The sequence below is a fragment of the Malus domestica genome, chromosome 05 (assembly GCF_042453785.1).
Source record: "Malus domestica chromosome 05, GDT2T_hap1".
Classification (NCBI taxonomy): Eukaryota; Viridiplantae; Streptophyta; class Magnoliopsida; order Rosales; family Rosaceae; genus Malus; species Malus domestica.
Window position 1 is genome coordinate 20,073,170 of NC_091665.1, and position 16,508 is coordinate 20,089,677.

Below are 16,508 nucleotides of genomic sequence, written 5' to 3' on the forward strand. Positions count from 1 at the left end.
CCACCAAATGCATGTGTCTTATCTTGCTAGGGTATATATTTATCTCCACTTTCCATCTTAGTAAGAACTCGAATAAAGTGAACTCATATTGCAACGAAACTATCTTTTGGGTGAAGGAACCTGATACAGAATTAACGTTGATTTTGCTTGCGCACATGGTACACATGGTACATGCACATCAATAAATGTAAACGCAAATAGTGAACTGAGTCTCTAGCATCTTCCTTTACCTTACAGTTTCAGTTTGTACTTTTATTTTGGCTAGAAAATCAATAAAATAATAAAATGTCATATTCTAAGTGGTTTAACTCACTTAGAAAATTTAATACTGTTTGTACCATACTTGACCAATCCCGAAACTACTGAGCACCAATCAACGTTATACCGTCAAGGACCCAGAAGAGTTTCCCTCCAACCAGGAGGCCAATCACAGCGCCACAGTGTTGACATCAGAAGTCAACCATAGCGCGACACGTGTCAACATCAGAAGTCAATCACAACACGACACGTGTCAATGTCAGAATGAAACTAGAAACTCTCTTCTATAAATAGAGATCATTCTCTCACAATATTTCCTAATGTCATTTGTACTAAATCATTCACTAGTACACACTAAAGGAGAGCTTGAACCTATGTACTTGTGTAAACCCTTCACAATTAATGAGAACTCCTCTACTCCGTGGACGTAGCCAATCTGGGTGAACCACATACATCTTGTGTTTGCTTCCCTGTCTCTATCCATTTACATACTTATCCATACTAGTGACCGGAGCAATCTAGCGAAGGTCACAAACTTAACACTTTCTGTTGTACCAAAGTCCTCGCTGATTTTGTGCATCAACATTTGGCGCCGTCTGTGGGAACGACACTTATTCCCACTCTCTTCAACTTTGTCAAGCTGGTTTCCACCATTAGTACACTCTCTTTTGACCAAGCATCCCTCTCCAACATGGGGAGCGAAGGAAGCCACAGCAGACAGAATGACACCCCTCTTACACCTAGTGCGAAGCAACGAAAGAAGGAAGGAAAGAGGGTTGCTCTTCAAGATAAAGTCGATGAGCTAGAAGCTCAAAACAACAAGATAGCAATGAAGAATGAGGTCCTCCAGGAGCAGTATGAGAAGCTCTTTGAGACGCTCCATGAAACTATGTGTACTCAAACACGCGATCTTGTTGCCCCTGTGGACATTAACCATCATCTGGGTGCCCCTCAACACGGAGGGTCACCTTCCTTCGACATGGGTATCCCTGATGAGGAGCGAGTTAATCATCAAAACATTGATCAACATAAGACTTCTCTCAACCCAGGTGCTTCGACCCGAAGCAGGAGAAGTGGAGGAAGACACTTCCTTGCAGAAGGGTTGGAAGGATCAAAAGCCATTTATCATGATTGCCGAGACTTCCTAAAGCAACGTCAAGAGAATCCCCTCCACATATGCTCGAAGATCAATAACCCAAGGGTTTCTGAAAGACTTGATCCCCTCCCACGACCCAGGCCAACTGCCAATCTAGGGAAGGAACGACATGTCCTAAAGGAACATGAAAATACAGGGGACTCTGAGGTATTCCAACAGACTCGCCCTAAAAGTCAGTACGGCGAGTCTAAGGAAAAATCACAAGCCCTTGCTCAAACTTTCCCACTTCCAAAAGGCGATAGAGACTTACGAAAGAAAATCCCAGTGGTACATGACTCCACTCAAGACCCCATTGTCCTACAACTCCTTGAGGAAGTAAACAAATTGAAGGCCGAACGTCAGGCCGAGATACCTGACTGGAACCAACCCAAGCATGGCCCTCTCACAAGGAGGATCCTTGACCCCCCCTTCAAGCGAAGACAAAACAAAAGCTTGGTTTACAACTTTATACTGGAATGGAGGACCCAATTGAACACCTTAACCTCTTTGAGTCCACCATGGCATATCGGATGCACACCGACGAAGAGCGATGTCTTCTCTTCCCCTCCATCCTCTCTGGTGGAGCTCTAAACTGGTTTTGTCGTCTTCCACCTGAGACAGTAGACTTATTTGAGGAACTGAGGAAACTGTTTGTCTCTTAACACATCTTCCAGACCGATCGCTTGCATTTTGCAGATGACTTGTACACTATGCGCCAGAAGCCAGACGAGTCACTACGAGAGTATGCCGATCGTTTTAGCCATGAGTATTCTCACTGCGCTGAGGCATATTACAAGACCACCCTCAAGGCCTTCACGACAGGTCTACGTGATTGTTTCTTCAAGTACATGATCAATGCTAACACTTGGAAGACTTACTCTGAGGTGATGGCACAGGCTTACAACCATGCCTCCGCTGAGGCAAAGACATATCAAGGGAAACCCCCCATAGCCACCCCTTATCAGCAAGTAAAGAGTGGAAGCCAGATCCAACCAAATGAGAAGACATCGACCTTCCAAACGGCAGCGGGGCTTCCCCCTGCCTTACTTAATACTTTGCCAAGTCAACAAACATATAAATCTCAGGGCAAAATGAAAGATTTTCATCTTCACCAGTCTCATTTTAGTAAAATGAGTAAGGGACACTACCGCGATAACCAAGGGTATCGCTATGATAATCCTCGACCTTAGGCAGTCAACACAGTAGGTCAAGCACGTGTCAGGACAGCCCCTACCCCAAGGTATGAAGCATACACACCTTTGAACACCACATGCGTGGCCATTTACCCCAGCATAGCACCCTTGATATCGAAGCCAAAGCCAAGGCACCCGGATTACAAGCCCATAAAGAACACGGGCACGTTTTGCTGCTACCACGAGCATAACGGCCATGACGGCGAGAAGTGTATCACCCTTCGTGATCATATTGAAGATTTGGCACGTGAAGGAAAAATTGATCAACTCCTCCTTCACCGTCCAAAGGGTAACCGTAACCAACGCCAGGTGAATGTGATATATTCCATAAGTGGTGGCACACCCATATCTAAATCTTCCAACAGGACCATGAAAAATAGCGAACGAGCTTTAAGGTCTGGCCACCAAGTGTTTCACGTGGAAGATATCAGGGGAGGTAAGCATCAAAAGCCTAACTGAGATCCAATATGTTTCTACCTTGAGGAAGAAAGAGGTACCATCTCCCTTCACAATGACCCACTGATCGTGGAAGCTCACATAGCCAACTTTGAAATACGACGAATCCTGGTAGACACGAGGGCATCGGTCAATATCATGTTTGTTGAAGCTTTTCGGGCACTTAATGTAGATGAACACTTGCTCGACCGCTCGATCTCCCTTCTGTTAAGCTTCTCCGGTGATATCATGCAACCTTTGAGGAGCATACACTTACCTTTCACCATTGGTACAGGCCCTTACACAGCTACCATTACCATTAACTTCCTGGTGGTTGATTGCCCAACGACATACAATGTCATCTTCGGACGCACAGGCATCAATGATCTCAAGGCCATGGTATCCACACATATGTTGTTGATAAAATTTCCAACCCCCTATGGCAATGGTTACATCAGAGGAGATCAACTTAGTGCACGATCATGTTACAACACTTCGGTCAAGCAACAGCACCTGCCTATGCCCAAGAAAACCTTTTCTGTACATGACCAAGTCATAAAGACCATCCCAGACGAAGCCAACTTGGATCTTCACAGTGGCAACAATCAACCCGACGATCCTCGAGATGACTCTTTCACCCAGCAAGCACAACCCGCTGAAGAGTTGGAGAAGGTCTCATTCTCAAAAGATTATCCGGATCGTATGGTGAAGATTGGTACCACCTTGTCACCACCCATTTGGTTAGCATTGATCTCTTTTTTGCAAGAGAACACTGAGGTATTCGCCTGGTCATACGAGGACATGCCAGGCATCTCTCCCGATATAATTTGTCATCGCTTAAGTATTGACCCCAAGACCAAGCCAATAAGACAAAAGTGAAGATCTTATGACGCTGAACAGTACGAGGCAATGAAGGCAGAAGTTAAAAAACTAAAAGGCATAGGCTTTGTCCGCGAAGCAATTATCCAACGTGGGTAGCAAATGTTGTCCTTGTTAAGAAGAATCCGACCAAGGAAAGTCTCCTGCTCCAAAAGGACTTATGAAGAATGTGTGTCGATTACACCGACCTAAATAAAGGATGCTCGAAGGATAGCTTTCCTCTTCCTCTCATAGACAGACTTATAGACTCTACGGCAGGGTGTGAACTCCTAAGCTTCATGGATGCTTACTTAGGATACAACCAAATCCTCATGAACCCTCCGGACAAAGAACACACAGCCTTCACTACTGATAAGGGACTATATTGCTATAAAGTCATGCCCTTCGACCTAAAGAATGCATGAGTGACTTATCAGAGACTGGTCAATTCAATGTTCGCCGAACAGATTGGGAAGAGCATGGAAGTTTACGTTGATGATATACTAGTCAAGAGCAAACATGTTGACCAACACATCACCAACCTATCTGAAACTTTCACCATTCTGAAGAGGTACCGAATGAGGTTGAACCCCAACAAATGTGCCTTTGGCGTAAGCTCTGGCAAATTCTTAGGCTTCATGATAAGCCAACGAGGCATTGAGGCTAATCCCGAGAAGATCAAAGCAATCCTCGACATGAAGGAACCGGTAACTTCAAAAGACATCTAAAGCCTTACTGGCAAGGTGGCAGCCTTAACTAGGTTCATCTCTAAGGCCACAAACAGATGTGCTCCTTTCTTCAAAGCACTTAAGGGAAGTAAGAAGTACATTACATAGACTGATGAATGTGCTGAGGCATTCAAGAACCTCAAAGACTACATGAGTAAAGCCCTTTTGCTCTCCAAACCTGAGGTTGGTGATACTCTTATTATCTATCTGTCGGTATCGGCTTCAGCAGTAAGTTCCATTCTCATTCGAAAGGATGGTAATGTCGAACGGCCTGTCTACTACGCTAGCAAGGCCTTACAAGATGCGGAGACACGATACTCCAACATTGAGAAATTGGCTCTAGCATCGGTCATAACTGCTCGAAAACTTTGCACTTACTTCCAAGCACACTCCATCACCGTGCTTACCAATCATCATTTTCGACAAATACTCCAAAGTCCTGACACTTCCGGGCGAATGATCAAATGGGCGATAGCATTGGGTGAGTTTGACATCTCATACCAACCAAAGCCAGCTAAGAAGGGCCAAGCAGTGGCAGACTTCATCACCAACTTCACATATCCTGTTGACAATGTTTCTACGCCTAAAGAAGTGGTTTCATTACCCTCGGAAACCCAGAAAATAGAACCAACAGCCCCAGCATGGAGTTTATATGTTGATGGCTCGTCCAACCAACAGGATTGTGGAGCAGGACTAGTCCTTACAACCGCTGACAAAATGGCGATGGAGTATGCTCTTTGTTTCAAATTTAAGGCGTCGAACAATGAGGCCGAATATGAAGCCCTCTTAGCAGGCTTACGTTTGGCCAAACACCTTGGGGTTAAACGAATTGATATCTTCAGTGACTCCCAATTAGTGGTTAACCAGGTCACCAACAACTTTGACGCTAAGGATAACTCCATGGCAGCATATCTAGCACAAACACAATTGTTGCTTAAGCACTTCCACTACCAGATCACCCAAATTCCTCGAGCGGCAAACAGTCATGCAGATGCTTTGGCTCGCCTCGCCTCAGCGGTGGAAGACAAGATTGGGAGAAAAATTCAGGTTAAATTGTTGGCAACGCCAAGCACCATGGCTGCGGAAGTGTGCAACTTACAACAAGGAGATAGTTGGATTACCCCGATTTATAGATTCCTTGCTCATGGCACCCTTCCAAATGACAAAGTCCAAGCTAAGCAAATTCAATACAAGGCTACCCGTTACTTGATCATTAATGACTAACTCTACAAGCGGGGTTTTAACCTACCATACCTAAGATGCCTTACGCCCGCAGAGGCGAAAACTGTCATTCGGGAAATACATGAAGGAGTCTGCGGAGATCATGCTGGATTTCGATCCCTAGCACACAAGGCTTTTCGCCAAGGATATTACTGGCCAACACTCCACTAAGATGCCATCAGAATATCCCGCTCATGTAATAAGTGTCAACGCTACGCAACTATTCCTCACTCCCCTCCGGAGCCGCTCACTCCTATGATCAGCCATTGGCCCTTCGCCCAATGGGGACTTGATTTGATCAACCCAATGTCTGTAGGGAAGGGCAAGGTTCGCTATGCAATCGTTGCAGTTGACTACTTCACAAAGTGGGCTGAAGTAGAACCCTTGGCAACCATTACTGAGGCAAAAATAGAAGACTTCGTATGGAAGAACATTCTTTGCAGATTCGGCATTCCTAATGCGATAGTCACTGACAACGGGCGACAGTTCGACAACAATAAGTTCAGGATGTTCTGCTCTAAGTTCAACATCAACTTATGTTTTGCCTCCCTAGCTCATCCCCAGTCTAATGGACAAGTTGAAGCCATCAACAAAATAATCAAGCGAACTTTGAAAACCAGCTTGGATAAGGCTAAAGGTTGTTGGCCAGAATTTGTACCCCATATTCTTTAGTCATACTGCACTTCGTATCGGACATCAATAAGAGAAACCCCATTCTCACTTGCCTTTGGTACAGAGGCAGTTTTCCCAGTTGAGCTTGAGCAAGCAACGTTTCGAGTCCAGAACTACGTGCAAAGCGAAAATGACAAACAACTTACCCTCAACTTAGATCTAGTCGAGGAACACAGAAACCAGGCTCACTTAAGGAATGTTGCTTACAAGCAGCGCATCTCCAACTACTATGACTCAAGGGTCAAACCTCGTTCTTTCAAAGTGGGGGACTGGGTAATGAAGAAAATATTACTCTGCGACAGAGTCCCAAGTGAAGGAACACTTAGTCCAAACTGGGATGGACCATTTGAAATTGTTGGCATCAGTCGCCCTGGCTCCTACAAGCTTAGAAGTTCTGATGGCAAGACCCTTGGCCATCCATAGAATGCTGATCACTTGAAGTACTATTACAAGTAAACTCACATTGTACAAGTGTTAAGCTTCAGCCGTTTTGGCATCCTATGTAACGAAGACTATTTGGCATGAATTCAATAAATAGGTGATTTAGACAACTTGGTCATAATCCTCTTACATTCCTAGCAATGAAACACTCGGGTTCAAAGCTTCAACATGAATGCTTCCAACATGAAACGAATTCTAAGTATATGTTAACAAGACTATACAAATAAACGAACAGCTTCACAGTATATTCGTTCAATCATACATTTCAACACATTCATACATAAGCCAATTGTGCTTTGAAAGGGTTCAACATAATTTATGTCATTCGACATTTGCTACAATGTGCCTAGATACCTTGCCCTTATTCTCACCAACCAGGTGATGAAATGTACAACCCGTACTCTCCTTCATGCCACCAACTAGGTGATGAAATGTACAACCCATCCTTTAATATCATTTGACAACTTGCCATTCATGCCACCAACCAGGTGAAGAAGGAACTCATCCTCGTGCCACCAACTAAGTGATGAAATGTGATGAAATGTGGTGAAGGAACTCACCTTCGTACCACCACCTAAGTGATCAAAATAACTCACCATTCATTACACCTACCAAAAGACGAGTGGTACAACTTGTACATGTCAACTCTTAGCATTCACAAATAATCAAAAACCCTCAAGCTTGACAACTCAACTAGGGGAGCACTTATGCCCAACAAGAGTTACAGTCACCAACAAAGTCTTATTACAAGCCAACAATAACTTCAGTGCATGGCATACGAAGATCAAGCTATTTAGCCCTCTTGCATCTACTTCAGACATTTCCCCTCTGTAACAACGCAAACACTACAACTCGTAGAAAGCTTCACACATTCTTGATCAAGACAGTGTGAAGCAAAACCAATTTATGGTGCCAACAAGAGCTTCATCAATGGAGGCCAACCACAATTCTCAAAAGCTTCACACACTCTTAATCAAGACAGTGTGAAGCAAAACCAATTTATGGTGCCAACAAGAGCTTCATCAATGGAGGGCAACCACAATTCTCAAAAGCTTCACACACTCTTGATCAAGACAGTGTGAATCAAAACTAATTTATGGTGCCAACAAGAGCTTCATCAAAGAAGTTCAACCACAATTCTTAAAAGCTTCACATACTCTTGATCAAGACAGTGTGAAGCAAAACCAATTTATGGTGCTAACAAAAGCTTCATCAATAGAGGGCAACCACAATTCTCAAAAGCTTCACACACTCTTGATCAAGACAGTGTGAAGCAAAATCAATTTATGGTGCCAACAAGAGCTTCATCAAAGGAGTTCAACCACAATTCTCAAAAGCTTCACACACTCTTGATCAAGACAATGTGAAGCAAAACCAATTTATGGTGCCAACAAGAGCTTCATCAATGGAGGGCAACCACAATTCTCAAAAGCTTCACACACTCTTGATCAAGACAGTCTGAAGCAAAACCAATTTATGGTGCCAACAAGAGCTTCATCAAAGGAGTTCAACCACAATTCTCAAAAGCTTCACACACTCTTGATCAAGACAGTGTGAAGCAAAACCAATTTATGGTGCCAACAAGAGCTTCATCAATGGAGGGCAACCACAATTCTCAAAAGCTTCACATACTCTTGATCAAGACAGTGTAAAACAAAACCAATTTATGGTGCCAACAAGAGCTTCATCAATGGAGGGCAACCACAATTCTCAAAAGCTTCACATACTCTTGATCAAGACAGTGTAAAACAAAACCAATTTATGGTGCCAACAAGAGCTTCATCAAAGGAGTTCAACCACAATTCTCAAAAGCTTCACACACTCTTGATCAAGACAGTGTGAAGCAAAACCAATTTATGGTGCTAACAAGAGCTTCATCAATGTAGGGCAACCACAATTCTCAAAAGCTTCACACACTCTTGATCAAGACAGTGTGAAGCAAAACCAATATATGGTGCCAACAAGAGTTTCATCAAAAGAGTTCAACCACAATTCTCAAAAGCTTCACACACTCTTGATCAAGTCAGTGTGAAGCAAAACCAATTTATGGTGCCAACAAGAGCTTCATCAATGGAGGGCAACTACAATTCTCAAAAGCTTCACACACTCTTGATCAAGACAGTGTGAAGCAAAACTAATTTATGGTGCCAACAAGAGCTTCATCAAAGGAGTTCAACCACAATTCTCAAAAGCTTCACATACTCTTGATCAAGACATTGTGAAGCAAAACCAATTTATGGTGCTAACAAAAGCTTCATCAATAGAGGGCAACCACAATTCTTAAAAGCTTCATACACTCTTGATCAAGACAGTGTGAAGCAAAACCAATTTATGGTGCCAACAAGAGCTTCATCAAAGGAGTTCAACCACAATTCTCAAAAGCTTCACACACTCTTGATCAAGACAGTGTGAAGCAAAACCAATTTATGGTGCCAACAAAAGCTTCATCAAAGGAGTTCAACCACAATTCTCAAAAGCTTCACACACTCTTGATTAAGACAGTGTGAAGCAAAGCCAATTTATGGTGCCAACAAGAGCTTCATCAATGGAAGGCAACCACAATTCTCAAAAGCTTCACACACTCTTGATCAAGATAGTGTGAAGCAAAATCAATTCATGGTACCCAACAAAATTTTCACCAACAAAAGTTTCAACACCAAAGCTTCATCAATGGAGGACAACAACAAATTCTCAAAAGCTTCACACTATCTTGATCAAGATAGTGTGAAGCAAAATCAATTCATGGTACCCAACAAAAGCTTCAACTCCAAAGCTTCACCTACAAAGCTTCAACTCCAAAGCTTCACCTACAAAAGCTTCAACACAAAAGCTTCACCCACAAAAGCTTCAACACAAAAGCTTCACCCACAAAAGCTTCAACACAAAAGCTTCACCTACGAAAGCTTGACCCATAAAAGTTTGCCCCACAAAAGTTTCACCCACAAAAGCTTCACCTACAAAAGCTTCACCTACAAAAGCTTCACCCACAAAAGCTTGACCCACAAAAGCTTGACCTACAAAAGCTTCACCAACAAAAGCTTGACCCACAAAAGCTTGACCCACAAAGGCTGCACCCACAAAAGCTTGACCCACAAAAGTTTGACCCACAAAAGCTTCACCCATAAAAGCTTCACCCATAAAAGCTTCACCCACAAAAGCTTCACCTACAAAGCTTCAACACAAAAGCTTCACATTATCTTGATCAAGATAGTGTGAAGCAAAATCAATTCATGATGCTCAACAAAGCTTCAACCTCAAAGCTTCACCTACAAAGCTTCAACACCAAAGCTTCACCTACAAAGCTTTAAAAAATATATATATTTTTTTTTTTTGGAAATTCGAAAATTCAAAAATTCCAAAATTCGAAAAAAAAATTTTGAAAAATAAAATTTGCCTAGGCCTCATCTTCTTTAGGCCTAACAACTTTCATAACAAATATATATGAAGAAGGAGTTTTGGGCTACCACTTAGAAAGGAAATGCCTCATTCGTCAACTCCCTCGACCGGAGACTGAGGGGACTCCTACCATATGCTACTGCACCTTGATACTTGGAAGTCTCACGACCACTCAGTGACTTGGATTTTTCAAGTCTCCAAACGAGAAGTTTTCCTCACTAGGGAAATTAAGGGAGCACTACCTCAACATACATACTTCACTCTCAAAGCTTCAACATACAAGCTTCAACAAAAGAAAATATTCGAAGAACTTAGTGAAGAAGGTCTTGGTGTATTTAACACAATACGTTGAAATGAAGCAAAGCTTGTTTATTGATATCTCTGATAAGTTACAAATATGTACATATACATGAATCAAAATAAACAAACAAGAGGGAGCCTTCACAAAGGTTGCTCATGAGAAGTTTCAGCAATCGGCAGAGCCCAGAAAGAGTAGGCACCGAATGGTGATCATTCGGAGCCTCAGTATTGGGCAGAACCCCAGAAGGAGGAGGCACCGAAAGTTGATCATTTGAAGCTTCATTACGCGGTACAGCCCCAAAAGACAAAGGCAATAAATGCCTTTGGAACAAACCCATAAACCTCTGATAATCAAGTAAAATCTGACCATCAGATTCCTGCAGCTGGTCGATCTTTCTCTTCATGTTTGTAGCATAGTCATGTGCGAGCCTGTGCAACTGTTTATTCTCATGCTTGAGCCCTCTGATCTCCTGTTTGAGACTTATCACTTCAGTCGCCAATGATTCAACTTGGCAGGTTCGAGCAAATAGGCATTGTGCCATATTAGACACAGAACCTGCACACTGAACACTGAGAACCAGATAATCCTTAACAGCCAACTCATCAGACCGTTTGGAAAGTAGTCTGTTATCTTTGGGAGTGAGAAGGTTTCTGGCCACCACCGCAGCGGTCATATCATTCTTCATCACAGAGTCCCCAACGGTAAGAGGACCAGTAGGGGATAAGAAGGATGGGCGCCATATGTTGTCTTGAGAAGGCATGGCTACCTCTTCACCAAAGTTCAAGTCAAAACGACGGTCAGATGGGCCAGACATTCTCAGAAATGATGAAGAAGAAATGAGGTGCAATAAATCTCTGAAGTAAGGGGAAAATTCCTACAAGCAATAACTCTCTGAATGAACTCCTTGCACACAATTGGTGCCCTTATAAAAGAAAGGGCAACAGGGCCATTGGTTCAAAAATCGAAGAGGCACCACTCTCCGGATTCCGAAGAGGCACCACTTTCTAGATTTCGAAGAGGCACCACTTTTCACACGCAACATCAGCTCCTCGGGTACCATAGATAACTTTGCCAAAGATCTCTGACAAAGTTTAGACACATAAATTTTGAAGGTCCAGCTACCCTACTATTACCCACAAGGGTAAAGGAGCAGCACCACTGCTTGATAACTAGAAAGTCCCAATGTGTGTCAACCTATGTGCTCTATGGCAAAGCAAACTGGTAAAAATGCCCAACCTTTACTCACATTTGAGAAAACACTCCCAACAAGATTGCTTGCTCAAAAATCGAAGAGGCACTGCCCTCCGAATATCGAGAGCCAGACTTCCAATAGGATTACTTTCACAAAAATCGAAAAGACACTGCTCTCCGAATCTCAAGAGTCAGACTCCCAACAGGATTGCTTTCTCAAAAATCGAAGAGGCACCGCTCTCCGAATCTCGAGAGCTAAACTCCCAACAAGATTGCTTTCTCAAAAATCGAAGAGGCACAGTTCTCTAAATCTCGAGAGTCAGATCCCCAACAGGATTGCTTGTTCGAAAACCGAAGAGGCATCGCTCTCCGAACTTCGAGAGCCATATTTCCTTGGATAAAGCTTATCTGCAACCTTCACACGCAACATCAGCTTTCCAGATACCACAGACCATTTTTTCAAAGCACTCTGACAAAGTTAAAACATGTGAAGCTTGCAGCCCCCACTACATTGCTATGACCAAGAAAGGTAAAGGAATAGCATTATTACTTACTCAAAAATTGAAGAGGCACCGCCATCCGAATCTCGAGAACCAGACTCCCAACAGGAATACTTTCTCAAAAATCGAAGAGGTACCGCTCTCCGAATCTCAAAAGCCAGACTCCCAACATGATTGCTTTCTTAAAAATCAAAGAGGCACCGCTCTCCGAATCTCGAGAGCCAGATCCCCGACAGGATTGCTTGTTCGAAAACCGAAGAGGCATCACTCTCCGAACTTCGAGAGCCAGATTTCCTTAGATAAAGCTTGTCTGCAATCTTCACACGCAACATCAGCTTTCCAGATACCACATACCACTTTTTCAAAGTGCTCTGACAAAGTTAAAACACGTGAAGTTTGCAGCTCCCACAACATTGCTACGACAAAAAAGGGTAAAGGAATAGCATTACTACTTGTTGTTAGGGAGACTCATATATATGTCGACCTCCATCCTCCACGGACAGGCAGACCTGCAAAAATGCTTAACATTTCCTCATATTTGAGAGGGCACTCCTAACGAAGCCTCTCGAAATACTCAGCTTTCTTCCCCCCCGCCCAATAATACATATGCAAACCAGCCACACCAGAGCAAGAGTATCTCATATCATCAGGGTCAAAAACAAGAGTATCCCATATCATGCTTTTTCCTTGTATTTTCCTTTGCCCTTGTTCTTACCTGCAAGACAAAGAGAAAGAGAGCAATCAGTCAGCACTTGGAATCAAGCTTCCAGTCAGGAACTGATTGCCTGGAACCCTTTGCCTGATTACTTACCTAGCATTGCTCTCAAGTACTCATCTTCAACATCTTATGCTTCCAGAAAAGATACCACATATGCCTGAGGAACAGATAGGGCAAGTGAGAAGGATACGAAGAAGCATGTGGAGACAAGCGCAATAGAACACATGCCAATTCATCTATTACTTCATCAACAGCAAAAGTATCTCATATCATCAAGGTCGAACGCACTCTTGATTTGATGGACTTATTTTGACCCTCAAATTCTTGAGTCGGTCTTATACTCTGGAGGAAACCAGAAAACTCTCTAGCCCAGTTCAAGAATAAGCTTGTGGAAAGTTACTTCTTTAAAAGCAAAAGTATCTCATATCATCTCTTCTCCATTTGCTTATCCTTATCCTTGCTGCTGTTTATGACACAAGGAGAAGGAGAACAATCAACCGGAAGCCAAAGTCGAACCTCCGATCCAGGCTGCTTGCTTGGAAGTCTGATTGCTTACCTTGTCTGTTACCTCTTTCGGCAAATCTCCTAGCTCAGCGACTTGGGGGACTCCTACTATAGGGTTTTGTATCGCACTTGACCAAGCCTGAAACTACAAGTAAGCTTCAAGTGAAATTGATACATTATCTTGTGCATCTTCATCGGTTAAAGATACCACCCCTGGAATGAGGAAAAGTACTTCTAGAGAAGATGCCACATCTACGTATGAGACACATAAGGCAAGTGAAAATGATACCACACTTTGGTACTTAAAAGTTTCATGATTACTTAGTGGCTTGGATCTTGCAAGTCCCCAACCGAAGAGCTTCCCTCACTCGGGAACTTAGGGGAGCACTGTTTGTACCATATTTGACCAATCCCGAAACTACTAAGCACCGGTCAACGTTATACCGTCAAGGACCCATAAGTGTTTCCCTCTAACCAGGAGGCCAATCACAGCGCGACATGTGTCGACATCAGAAGCCAACCATAGCGCGACACGTGTCAACATCAGAAGCCAATCACAACACGACACGTGTCAATGTCAGAATGAAACTAGAAACTCTCTTTTATAAATAGAGATCATTCTCTCACAATATTTCCTAATGTCATTTGTACTAAATCATTCACAAGGAGAGCTTGAACCTATGTACTTGTGTAAACCCTTCACAATTAATGAGAACTCCTCTACTCCGTGAACGTAGCCAATCTAGGTGAACCACGTACATCTTGTGTTTGCTTCCCTGTCTCTATCCATTTACATACTTATCCATACTAGTGACCGGAGCAATCTAGCGAAGATCACAAACTTAACACTTTCTGTTGTACCAAAGTTCTCGCTGATTTTGTGCATCAACAAATACTAAACTATTATGACTAGCTTTTATAACTTAATTCAAATCCTCACCCCAATAAGAATTTTATAAATAAATATATATATATATATATATATATCATATATATCACTACAACAAAAAGTGCTACTCCACGTTGATACAAATCAGTTCCTAATAACCTGTACCAGTCCTTTTTGTTAGGGTGTTGTTATTGTTATTTACATGTTAATTTGTTAATTACTATTAGTATTCACCAGTTTTTTTTTAATGGAAAGTATTACCAGTTTATTAATTCCATGATTTTATTTTTGGAGATTGATTGATTGATCAAGCAACTATAACCATGACCATTTAGCAAAGCCGGTTCAAAGGGTGTGTAAGTAATGCCACCGCACAGACCCCTAATTCGGGAGGGCCCCCAATTTATGATTTTGTTTTACATGTATATAAAGTATATATTTTTAAAGGGGCACCAATTAATCAAATTAAGCTCACATTTTTTTTTTTAAATCTTTGTAGCTCCAATTGGGTTTGAATATCTCCTACGTGACTACGTCACATCTTATTATGTTTTATTTTTACTTTTTGTTGTAATTAAAAGCGAGGAGTTTTTGTTTTGATTTTTTGTTGTGTTTCAAACCTAAAAACATACCACCACACAATTGATCATTTTATTCATTTTCTTTTGCATTATATCAATTTATACATAAAAAAATTATATATATAAAGAAAGCAAAATTTTATACCTTATAAGGAGCTCCATTTTGAATCTCGGGCTCTCAAATCTCAGAGCCAGCCGTGTCATTTAGCTACTGCAACAAATTAACGATGGCTGCCAACACTCGAAGACTAAGTTCATTCACATTTTTATTTAAAATTCTCAATATTTCTAGAAGTCCCAACATGCTTTCCAATATATCCCAAACCCACACTACTTGCAACCCCACCAATATGAGAAATTTTTCAGCATGCCGTAAGTACATCTTGGGACACCAAGTATTATACTACAAGTAGTTGAAATTTGTTTTTTAAGTATCCAACCATTTGTATTATGACACTTGGTCTACTAATCTTGTTCTCGGCATACTAAAAAATCTCTTCACCGACATGAACCGTTGATTGATATCTAGAAAGCTTTGGATGTTTAATCTAGGGGGATGCTGGTAGAATATCTTTCAGCAGAGCAATTCGTGCTTTTCTGAATATTTGTTAATTTCATGCATGCGTTACATATTACCGCTGAACTTTGGTGAGGGGGATCTAGAATTTAGGCTTTGGCATCTTCAATATAACTAAAATATGGAACACGTTGTCTGACTTCTACATCGTTTGATTTTGTATTTCACATTTTTCACATTCGTCGCAACACTTTGGCACTTTTTGCTAATCTACTTCCATATGTTGCGTTCCTTTATTTCAACTTTTTTCCCCCTATTAACCGTCACTACAGGTTCTATATTCCTTTTTGCTCCTACATGCATGTATTGAAATTTGTCACGGTCATAGCTCATAATTGTATTTATATATATCTTTTCTCTAGGTATATAATTGTTTTTTCTATCGTGATACTTTCATACGTTCAGTTGTTACATATTTATAGGTAGATAAAAATGTCAAATATTTTTCATAAATAATGACTGTATTTGATATCATTTTAACCAAAAAAAATATGTCGTGTATATTATTATCATAGGTAAATAATTGTGTAGTTACATATCTTTACTCTAGGTGTATAAGTGTGTAGTTAATTCCATATTTACTAGCAAGAGAAAAAGTCATTTTTTTTATAAACAATAACATATATTAAATAGAGTGATCACAGTCTCAACTAGTTCTCATGCAATCAATAAAATAGGCCTTGTGAGCCACAATAGGTAACAATCGAAATACGCTGAAAATCGCATCTGCTAGGAAATTTGCTTCTCTATAAACGTGAGTCCAGGAGATGGAACCAAAAGAGGCTGCGAAACTTTTGATTTATTCAATAATAACTTTTAAGCGCCAAGAAATATTGCGGGATCCCAAAATGGTATCAATCACTAATTTAGAGTCTCATTCCACACAAATTTTCTTAAAGCCTCTACTTCT